The sequence below is a fragment of the Rhinoraja longicauda genome, chromosome 8 (assembly GCF_053455715.1).
Source record: "Rhinoraja longicauda isolate Sanriku21f chromosome 8, sRhiLon1.1, whole genome shotgun sequence".
NCBI lineage: Eukaryota > Metazoa > Chordata > Chondrichthyes > Rajiformes > Arhynchobatidae > Rhinoraja > Rhinoraja longicauda.
In genome coordinates, this window is record NC_135960.1 from 55,892,194 (window position 1) to 55,904,510 (window position 12,317).

General features: G+C 42.3%; 1 protein-coding gene across 1 annotated transcript in view; it reads right to left on the reverse strand.

Moving 5' to 3' along the window:
• cwc22 (CWC22 spliceosome associated protein) overlaps positions 1-12,317 on the reverse strand; it is a 78,554-nt gene that overhangs the window by 55,753 nt on the left and 10,484 nt on the right. The window lies entirely within an intron of this gene.

Below are 12,317 nucleotides of genomic sequence, written 5' to 3' on the forward strand. Positions count from 1 at the left end.
TCAGTGATAATTGGCATTCAGGAAAGCAGACAACATAATCAAAGACTTTTCCCACCCCAATCATCCCTTCTTCTCGCTGCTCCTGTCGGGCAGAACTATTATCGAAGCTTGAAAGTGCGCACAACCGTATTCAGCAACAGCTTCTCTTATTAGGCTTCTGAATGGTCCTTCCAAAAGCAAGGGCAAATCTGACTCCCATCTCCCTATTTCAGATATTGGACTTTGTCTCTGGAACAATTGCACCATAATACTGAGAACTCTATTCTGTCCTCTATACCTAGCTACGAGTTGTACTTGAGTTTGGCTTGATTGTATTTATGTATAGGATTATCTGATTTGATTGGCTAGCATACAAAACACAGATTTTCACTCTACCTTGGTACACATGACAATAATAATCATAAACCATTGAATTAAGATGATAAGAGTTGTTTTTTGTAATATTTGTTCTTTTAAGCATTGTGTTCCTCCCAAACAATTTTCCATTTTGGTCTCTATGGATTGGCATTGCAGTCAATAAAAAAAATCTTCCAATTTTGTTTCAAGCTTGCTAAGGGTTCTCTTTTGAGGCTTGAATTCAAACCTCAATAGAGATCCCTTAGCAATTTACTTTCAACTTCTGCTAATCTATTATATTATTAAATATTTCAAAATCTGACAAAATGCTTCATAAAACTACAACTAGCCTGAGCAGCAGGCTAAAAGCAAACTCTTCGTATGTTGCAAAACATGGCTGACAAAGTATGATTATGATTGTGAAATACCAATTCCATAACATCAAAACAGAAGCTTTGACATCCAGCAAAGCCCAGCAGTTTTGCCAGTTTTCTTCTCATATTTTAATTCATGACATATGAACAACACCAGCAATTCCTGTCCAACTATAATCACCACAAACTGAGGTAACCAGATTGGTGTGCAAAAGTCACGTACAGGCCCAACCAAGCAGAGTAACCTAACAACTTCAACCCGTGAATGGTAATGGTGAAACAGACAGATTTTTTGTTATGGTATTCCTGTAGTTTTGAGATCACTATTCCTGATGCCAGCTATTCTTTTTCCAGATTTATTTACATACCCAAATTTAAAAATTGCATTGATGGATTGCAGTGATGTATCCACATTTCGTATTTTATTTCCTTAAGATTTCAAAACCATTAAATTCCTTGTGTCATTGCCAGTTCTCCCAGCAAGCCTGTTCCCCCCATATCTCTCTACCTTTTCTCTTCTCTACTCTATTCCACCCCACACACAAATTAGGGGCAATTTACAGAAACCAATTAACATAACAATCAGCATGTATTCGGCACATAGAGAAAACCCAAGTGGTCACAATCATAATAATCAATCACAATAATACTTTATTAGCCAAGTATGTTTTGCAACATGCGAGGAACTTCATTTGCCATACAATCATAACAATAAAAAGCAACAATACACACAAAATACATTTTAACATGAACATCCACCAGTGACTCCTCCACATTCCTCGCTGTGATGGAAGACGAAAAAAAGTTCAATCTCTCCCTTCTTTGTTCTCCAGCGGTCGGTGGCCTCTAACCTGTTGACGGGACGATCTTGACTCCCGCAGCCGGTGGCGGGCCTTCCTCGTCGGGGCGAACAAGCTCCTGCAGCGGGGGTGAGGGGGGGATTTCAGCTCCCCTGCACCGGGCGATCTACCCCGGGTCAGGGCTTGTCGAACTTCGTGCGGCTTTTGGAGCTCCCAACTCGGTCTCAACCCGAGACTGCGAGCTCCTGATGTTAAAGTTCGCAGGCCGGTTGGAGCTTCGATCCAGGCAAGGAATCGCATGCTCAGATGGTAAGTCCACGCCCCGCGGGGGCTCAAATTCAGTCCCAGGCAAGATCAGCTCCACGATGTTAGGCCGCAGAGCGACCGGAGATATGATCCGGAAAACAATTGCATCTCCGGCAAGGTAAGAGATTGAAAAAAGTTTCCCCCGACCCCCTCCCCCACATAAAACAAACCAGAGAACATTTACACACACTTTTAAAACTTACCAAAAATAACAAAGTGTTCGAAAGGGACGGACGGACTGTAGGCGAGGCAGCCATCGTGTGGTGCCCCCTGGTGGTCACACGGCAAATGCATAAACTCCACACCGACAGCGGCGGGGGGCATAGCTGAACATATCATATCATATACATACAGCCGGAAACAGGCCTTTTCGGCCCTCCAAGTCCGTGCCGCCCAGTGATCCCCGTACATTAACATTATCCTACACCCACTAGGGACAATTTTTACATTTACCCAGCCAATTAACCTACATACCTGTACGTCTTTGGAGTGTGGGAGGAAACCGAAGATCTCGGAGTAAACCCCACGCAGGTCACGGGGAGAACGTACAAACTCCTTACAGTGCAGCACCCGTAGTCAGGATCGAACCTGAGTCTCCGGCGCTGCATTCGCTGTAAAGCAGCCACTCTACCGCTGCGCTACCGTGCCGCCCTCACTTTACTGGACATGAGACAGCTGTGCTGCCTGCAATACCAACATGTTGCCCTGATTCAGGCCTCTGGATTCTAGTTTAGTAACTTAACCAAGCTTTGCTTTAGAAGAAATTTGCCATTTTAAATAGTGATAAGGAGTCATATAGTGTGGAAACAGGCCCTTCGGCCCAACTTGCTAACGCCGACCAACATGTTCCATCTACATTCTTCCGACCTGCCTGCAGTTGGTCCATATGCCTCTGAACCTATCCTATCCATGTACCTGTATAAATGTTTCTTAAACGTTGCGATAGTACCTGCCTCAACTACCCCCTCCAGCAGCTTGTTCCATACACCAACCACACCCTTTGTGTAAAAAAGGTTAATCTTTTCCCCCTCACCTGAAACCTGTTCTCAATTCCCCTACCATGGGCAAAAGATTGTGCATTTACTCAATCTATTCCTCTCATGATTTTGTACACTTCCACAAGATCAAACCTCATCCTCCTGCTCTAAAGTCCTAGCCTGCTCAACCTCTCCCAATAGCTCAGGCCCTTGAATCTTGGCAATATCCTCATGGTAATAATTAGCTTTTGAATGTATGACATGCAAACATGCTTGAAAGCTACTAAACTGTAAATAATTTCAAAATTTCGGAATCATTAAAACAAAAAATAATTTAACTGATCTTCCTTTTTGTTTGATATTTGCAAAATTACAGAGCCGAGTTGCCCAGCATAAACGTTGGAAGGCTGGACTTCAGATTATCAGGGAAGTATCAGATTTACTGATACACTGGAACTGCTGACATTTGCTATCTGGATCTAGACCTTTATTTATCTTCTAAAACCAGGTGCAAAATTTACAGTGAAATCTATATATTAAAATTCTCGTTTGTTTGTTTGTTCCTAAACTACAGCCAAGACAGTACATGATAGCGCGACAATTTCAGGCCCACCTTACTCACCATCTCAGGCCCACCTTACTCACATTTGGTGCTTATGGAAGAAGTTTCATTGAAATCGGTGTTATATTTTGTAAGATATTCATGTTATAAAGTTTAAAACTATCTCCTAGGGAGGGAGGGGGGAGGATAAGGGGGATTAAGGGGATGGAGTTGGGGAGGGGGGAGGGGGAGAGGGGAGGGGTGGGCGAGGGAGGGAGAGAGGGAGAGGGGGAAGGGGGCGAGGAGAGGGTGCTGCACCAATGCAGGAGAGGTTTGGGCCCAACGGGTCCACTTGGTCTAGTCTACTCTAAAACTAACTGAAGTACACAGAAAACCACAACAACATATTTGTGCGCATGTTTTATTCATACAAAGTACAATATCATGCACTTAAAGTCTAAAGTGATCATAAAGTGCTTTTATGTCTATAAATCAAATCATCAGCAAACATTTGTTATTCCTTCAAATGTGAGATATAAAGACTTTCTCTTGAACATCATAAAGATTATTGCACAAGTTCAGACTTCAAATAGAAAACAATGAATTATTTTGCTGAAATACTCAATAGGGTTCTCATTTATGCGCAAATGTATGTTATGTGTGCAGGAAGAGAGATTTGGACAGATACGTACTGCAAAGGAGAACTACCAATCCATTTTTTCGTGACCACCTAACATTTAAAACAAAAGCAATAGATTTTGGGCTGATAGCAAGTCAGGCACTGAGCGTCTGGGACAGGAGGCAAGTCTAATAGTGAATAAGGTAGTTCTGGCCAAAAATAGACACAAAATGCTAGAGTAATTCAGCAAGACAGGCAGCATCTCTGAGAGAAGGAATGGGTGACATTTCGGTTCGAAACCCTTCTTCAGACTGAAAGTCACAGGAAAGGGAAAGAGAGATGTGGATGATGATGTAGAGAGGTACCGTGGACCCGTTGGGCCCAAACCTCTCCTACATTGGTGCAGCACCCTCTCCTCCTCTCCTCCCCCCCTCTCCTCCTCTCCTCCCCCCATCCCCCTCCCCCCTACCCTCTCCCTCCATCCTACTCAACCCTCTTTATCCTCCCCCCCTCCCTCCCTAGGAGATATATTTAAACTTTAAAATGTGAATAACTTCAAAAGGATAACACCGATTTCAATGAAACTTCTTCTATTAGCACCAAATGGACGACGGTGAGTAAAGTGGGCCAAAGATTGTCACGCTACAAAGTACCGTTTTGGCTGTAGTTCAGGAACAACCAAGCAAACAAACGAGAGTTTTAGTATATAGATGAATGGTAGACACAAAATGGTGGAGTAACTCAGCAGGATAGTCAGCATCTCGGCAGAGAAGGAATGGGTGATGTTTTGGGTCGAGACCCTTCTTCAGACTGATGTCAGTGGAGTGGGCGGGATAGAGATAGAATGTAGTCGGACAAGACTGGTGGGAGAACTGGGAAGGGGGGGTGGATGGAGGGAAAGCAAGGGCTATCTGAAGTTAGAGATCAATGTTCATACCGCTGGGGTGTAAGCTACCCAAGCGAAATATGAGGTGCTGTTCCTCCAATTTGCACTGGTCCTCACTCTGACTATGGAGGCCCAGGACAGAAAGGTCAGATTGGGAATGGGAGCGGGAGTTAAAGTGCTGAGCAACCGGGAGATCAGGTAGGTTAAGATGGACTGAGTGGAGGTGTTGAGCGAACGATCGCCGAACCTGCGCTTGGTCTCACTGATGCACAGATGTTGACACCTGGAACAGCAGAATCAGTAGATGAGGTTGGAGGAGGCGCAAGTGAACCTCTGCCTCACCTGAAAAGACTGTCAGGGTCTTTGGATGGAGTCGAGGGCGGATGTAAAGGGACAGGCGTTGCATCTCCTGCGGTTGCAGGGGAAAGGTGGTGGTTTGGGTGGGAAAGGATGAGTTGACCAGGGAGTTGCGGAGGGAATGGTCTCTGCGGAAAGCAGTGGAGATGGGAAGATGAGGCTAGTAGTGGGAACCCATTGGAGGTGGCAAAAGTGTTGGCGGATTATATGTTGTATGCGACGGCTGATGGGGTGGAAGGTGAGGACAAGGAACTCTGTCCTTGTTGCGAATGGGAGGAACAGCACCTCATATTTCTCTCGGATAGCTCACACCCCAGCGGTATGAACATTGACTTCTCTAACTTCAAATAGCCCTTGCTTTCTCTCTCTCCATCCCCTCCCCTTCCCAGTTCTCCCACCAGTCTTACTGTCTCCAACTACATACTATCTCTGTCCCACCCACTCCACTGACATCAGTCTGAAGAAACATCACCCATTCCTTCTCTCCAGAGATGCTGCCTGTCCCACTGAGTTACTCCAACATTTTGTGTCTACCTTTGATTTAAACCAGCATCTGCAGTTCTTTCCTAGAACAAATGAATGCTCTATATCTCTCTAGATCATCGTCCATTCATTTGTTTTATTTCTTTCTAAATCATTGTCCATTCATTTGTTCTATATCTCTCTACATCATCTTCTATATGTCTCGTTTCCCTTTCCCGTGACTTTCAGTCTGAAGAAGGGTCTTGACCCGAAACGTCACCCATTCCATCTCTCAAGGGATGTTGCCTGTCCCACTGAGTTACTCCAGAATTTTGTGTCTATCTTCAGTTTAAACCAGGATCAGCAGTTCTAGCCCTGGGATCAGGGCTGACCTGCATCAATGGAGGAAGTAAAAAGGATCCATGCTCCTATTCATTCAATTGTATTATCCGTCCACTTTGGAAAAAATAATTGTAGTAATAATATTTAAAATTTCAGATGTTGATGCTTGAGATGAATGATTTTCAAAAATGCAACCTCTCGACAAATACTTTTGCTAGGTCAAAGCAAGTTGTTAGTGCACTTCCTCAGGCCAACAGTAAAGGTGACAAATAATTATTGCAAGCTTGACACAATGGTAAGAATTTTGCCCACAGGGAAGCAGAATGTTGCAAAATAACACAAATTAAATGCAGTTGAGGAATTCTCCATAGCTTCATTCTAAAAGTGGTAATTAAACTGGGATCTCATCTATCTATTCAAAAGCTCAAGTGACACCAGATAAAGCAAAATAGTTGTCTTAGCCAACAACTATTTCGTTAACAGGAGCATCAAAAGTACTTCATCACTCGTACCACCACCCTCTGAGACTTTGCAATAAACAAATTAGTTACTACATTTGACTATGAAACCATGAACACTATTTCAAGTAATTCATCGGAAACATTTCAGTTTACACAGGAGCTACAGAAAAGCAGTATTCATTTGCAATTTTGGTCACTTGCCCAAGTTCTATTTTCATTAGGAGGGAGGAGATTCATATAATAGGAACTGAGCCATTAACTCTCATTCTCTCCTATCACAGCCATTGGACTGAAAACTGAAGTTCATAGAAAAAGTAATTTTGAAACTATGTTCTTTGAGAAGAAAAATTACCATCCACAGAGGTCACCATAAATAAAAAGATCAAACAAAATCCAGTAGTTTAACTCAATAATATAGCTATCATTTATCAACCAACGTGAAACCCTTAACAACATTTTCCGTTCCTTTTGGGCAGCACAGTGGCGCAGCTGATAGAGCGGTTGCTTCAAAGCACCAAAGACCTGGGTTCAATCCAGACCTTGGGTGCTGTCTGGGTGGAGTACGGACATTCTTCGTGGAACCATATGGGTTTCCTCCAGGTGCGCTGGTTTCTCACCAAATCCCAGAGACACACTGGTTTGTAGATTAATTGCCCTCTGTAAATTTCACTATGTGCACGGAATGGATGAGACAATATTGAACTAGTCGTCTTGTTGACTCAGTGAGCTGAAGGGCCTGTTTCCATGTGGTATTTCTGAACTAAACTAACTGAACTGCTGATGAATGTTCTCAACCCAAAACATTATCTATTCCTTTTCTCCAGAGATGCTGCCCGACCCATGGAGTAACTCCCAACATTGTGTCTAACTGAACCAAAATTAGTTTTGCTGATGTATTTGCAATAAAATCATTCACTTTCATGAAAGAGCATTTAGACTGGCGCAAAGATTTTTTTTAAATTAATTGGTATTAGATATCTACCCTCGAAATCAAATAAGAGGGTTTTTTCAAATAATTTCTAATTTTGCTCCTGAAAATGCAAGTTTATATTGAAGTTGGTAAAATTGCACCACCATCAGGCCTCAAGAGGTAGAGATATTATACATGATAATTCCGATATACAAGTTCATTTTTGCTGGTCGGAATGATGCGAAAGAATCTCAATTGATTCCCGCTAAAAAGACTAGCATTTGGTGTGACTATTTTCTCAATTATACTAAGTCATTAATAACTCTCAAAATGCAACCAGGAAGCTGAATGAGAACTTAGGCTCAGATAAATGGTCATCTGCATGACAAAGCTGACTTGAACCATTTACATATTTTATTTACGACCATTAGGGAAAATCCCTAATTGTATTATGCTATTAATATTAAACCTTGCCAAACTTTCAAGAATGTTTTTTGAATCTTAATGCTAAGAGATTGGAGATTGCTGGGGCCTTGACGAAGATCTTTGCATTTTCTCCAGGCACAGGCGATGTGCCAGAAGACTGGAGAGCAGCCAGTTGTTTCTTTGTTTAAGAAAGGAAATGAGGACAATCCAGGAAATGATAGACTGGTGAGCCTCCCATTAGTGGTAGGGAAGCAACTGAAGAGGGTTCTTAGCGTAGTCAGCAGGTTTTAGTACAGGGCAGGCATGTGTTGCAAACTTAATTGACTTTTTTTGAGCTGAGATGATTGATGGGCATTGTAGGTCAGTGGATGTTGTCTGCTTTGACTTTAATAAAGCATTTGACAAAGTCCCAGGGGATAAGCTGATCCATAAGATAACGACGCCTGGGATCCGAGGCCGGTTGGATTTAGAACTGGCTTACCCATAGAAGACAGAATACTGGTGGAAGGATGTTATTCTGGCTTGAGGTCTGTGACCAGTGTGGTTCCACAGGGATCAGTGCTGGAATCTGTTGTTTGTGATATATATTAATGACTTGGTTGAAAATGTGAAGGATTGGCTAATATATCTGCAAGTGCAACAAAAATTGGAGGACCTATGAATAGTGAAGGTGGCTGTCAAAGTAAGCAACGGGATATAGGGTCAGTTACCTATATTGGTGGAGAATGGCACATGGAATTTAATATAGGAAAACACGAGGAGTTACACTTTGGGAGGTTAAATACACGTGGAAAGTGTAGTTAATGCAGGACACTGAACTGCATTAATGTACAGAAGGATATTGTCGTCCCAAGTCAAAACTCCCTAAAAGTACCAACACAAGCAGACTGAGTGGTAAAGAAGGCTATGAGTGTGTTTGCCTTAATCGGTATGGGGAATTGGGTATAAAAGTCAGGAAGTTATGTTGCAGCTTTACGAAAAAACTTTGGTTCAGTCCCCTTTGGAATATTTTATGCATTTATGATAATCGAATTACAGGAAGGATGTGGAGGGTTTGGAGAGGGAGCAGAAAAGTTTTACCAGATGCTGCCTGGACTTGAGGGTATCAGCTATAAGGAGAAGTGGGGCAAACTGGGATTGTTTTCTCTGGAGCTTCATGGCTGAAGGGAGATCTGATGGAAGTTTATAAAATTATGAGAGGCATGGATAGGAGAGACGGTCAGAGCCTTTTCCACAGGGTAGGAATGTCAAACACCAGAGGGTATAGCTTTAACATCAGAGTGGGAATATTTAAAGATGTGCAAGGTGATTCTTTTTATTACACAAAGTGGTAGGTGCTTGGAACATGCTGTCAGGGGTGGTAGTGAAAGCAGTTATGATAGTGGTGTTCAAGAAGTTTTTAAATAAGTGCATGAATATGCAAGAAATGGAGGGATGTGAATGACATGCAAACAAACATAAGGGATTAGTTTAATTGAGCATTGTGTTTGGCAGTCGTCACAGCCAGAAGGACCTGTTCTTGTGCGACACTGTTTCATGGGCATATAAAGACTGAGGCACATACATGGTTCAAGAAAATAAAGTGACATATATCGATTTTAATTGGAACTCCTGCAAAAAGAAAGTTATGTAACTGATCAATCCTAATAAAAATAATGAAATTGCAGTTTTTAAACCTGTATCCTTTTGATAATTTGCCTTGTGTTTTTTTTTTTTTTTAACTTTCTGGGTTTTTATTAGCTGTGGAAGAGCAAAAACATTCTAAGACTTATCAGATGGAGATCTTCAACCCAGCTTCTTTATTCTACATTGAGGTAGGCAAGAATTTATATGACAAAGCATTTCGAAAGGCATCATAACTGTGTTAAGGTGCCTATAGGCATTCACAACCATTGAGGTTTTTTTAAAGCTACAAACATGACAGCCAATGTAAGATGCAATGCAAGAATTAATAGACAGAAACAAAATTAGAAGTTAATACATTTTATGAATTACTTTTTCAAAACTTGCTGGCAATAAGGAGGAAATTCCCCAAAGCACCATTGTATTTATATCCAACACAGTTCTTGGTCTTTTCAAGAATGGACCATCTCACAGTACAAATGCTCCACCGCAGACAGCACTGGAATCTTCAAACTGCAGTATGAACAAAAGTGATACGTCAAAGGATTACCAATTAGCCAAGGAGACATTACATATCTTAATCAATTAAAAAAGGCTTTTTTAGCCTGGGTTATCTTTTCAGGTTCTTTTCAAGTAATTTGGAATGTACTCTAATTTTTTAATGATCCTGGAAAAAAAGCACAAAGGCCTGCTCCATTGTCTGATTAGGGGTTCAAACTGAAGTGCTGACCCACAATTTGGATTTTCCTGGCAATTTTATTTTACTAATGTTTTGGTTGTTCCAAATTGACCACAAACTATCACCTAGGGGCCACCCTATCTGCACAAAAAAATTAAACACATCAGCGCATGGAGACACAACCTATTGAGTGAAGGTTGAGACAAAGGATGTCGGTATGTAGTTCATTCTGAAGCAAAATGATTTGCTAATGATGGACAACCATCAACATGTAGCAATTAATTAACTGAAAAATCAACTAAATTCTTTTACAATGTTATTTCCTGTTTGAAGGACACAATTCTCCTAATTATTCCCACACAAAAAATAGTTGAACTTAATTATTTCCATTACTTTCATTATTAATCTAATTCACAGCATACACAAACAAGAATTTTAAAATACTGAGCATTAAGATAAGATATTCACTTGTTAAAGAGCAGAAAGTTGTCCCTTTGTTTAGCCTGTTCCAGGACAAGTCAGAATAACTCATAATTAGAAGGTAAAATTCACAATCACAACATAGCCGACATGGCGAGTGTTGGTGCAATTAAAGGAAATCCATATTAACTGACAAGTGAGAATAAAGAAACAAAGAACTGCAGATGGTGGTTAATACACAAAAGGATACAAAGTGATGAGCAACTCAGCGGGTCAGGCAGCATCTCTGGAGAACACAGATAGGTGATGTTTTGGGCCAAGACCCTTCCTCAGATTGACTTGGGAGGGAAAAAACTGGAAAAGGGATGATGTAGGACAAAGCGTGGCAGGTTACCCATGATGAGACTTTCCATTCTAGGATATCCAAGGTCCTCTTTCTTTAGTAAACGTGGTTTCCCCCCCTTCTATCATAGATGGATCCTTCACCCGTGTCTCCTGCAGGGAGACCCCCTCCCCCCCAAAGAGAAAGGATGGAGTTCCTCTGGTTCTCACCTTTCACATCACACCAGCCTCCACATCCAGCGCGTCATACTGACATTTCCATCAGCTCTAATGTGATCCCAGTTCCAGTCATATCGCCATCTCCCCCACTTTCCGCCTTTCTGCAGTCCGTTCCCTCTGCAACTCCTTGGTTCACTAATCCTTTCCTCCCAAATCACTCCCTCCCCAGGTACTTTCCCCTGCAAGTGCAGGAGATGTAACACCTGTCCTTGCAACTTGTGTGGCACGGTGGCGCAGCCGTAGAATTGCCGCCTTACATTGTAGAGACCCGGGTTCGATCCTGACTACGGGTGCTGTATGTACAGAGTTGACAAGTTCTCCCATGTGCTTGGTCTGTCAAGGCTTACTGGATATCCTAGTAACGAACCATTTTAATTCTCCTTCCCATTCCTCCGCTCACCTTTCTGTCCTGGACTTTCTATCCAGAGTGAGGCCACATGCAAACTGGAGAAATAGTACCTCATATTCCACTTGCATAGCTTACAAACCATGGTGTGAACTTTGAATTCTCCAATTTTAGGTAACCTCTAACTAACCACACCCCCTTCTCCCCCACCCCCCCCCCCCTCTTTTTCTCACCTGCTCCCCCCTTCCCCCCTGTATCCCACGTGGTCTCCCACCAATTTCCCCCTCCCCACACTACTTTCCTCCCCCGGCTTCACAATTCACAACTCTTCAAGTCCATCTCACACCAGTTCTTATCTCTGGCCTTTGTTCCAACAGTCCACCAGTCAGCAACCCCCCACTCCCCCTTGCCTGTGTCGACTGCTTACCTGCCAGTTTATTCTGCCTCTCCCCTTTCCCAGCTTCCTTCTCCCCCACACTCCCCCTACAATCAATCCGAAGAAGGGTCTTGACTTGAAACATTACCTGTTCTCCAGAGATACTACCTGACCTGCTGAGTTACTCCAGCATTTTGTGTCCTCACAAGTGAGGTTAAAATGATGGAATTAAATGAGAGGCCCAGGTAGAACACCATCAGCATGAACGTGAAGGGATGAAAGGTTTGTTTGTACTTGAAATATGAACACAAATGCCATGTACACTTTTATTTTGTATAAACATTAATTCCAAGTGCTATTTTCACGGAACCCCAAAAAGTTCCATTGAAGAAAGGTTTTATTGACGAACAGTACTATGAAAGCTCTAACACATCGTGTAATTTCATCACATCTGCTTAACACATTGCAACAGTGACAACTTGTATTCATTAAAACCTTCAACAGAACAAAATTCC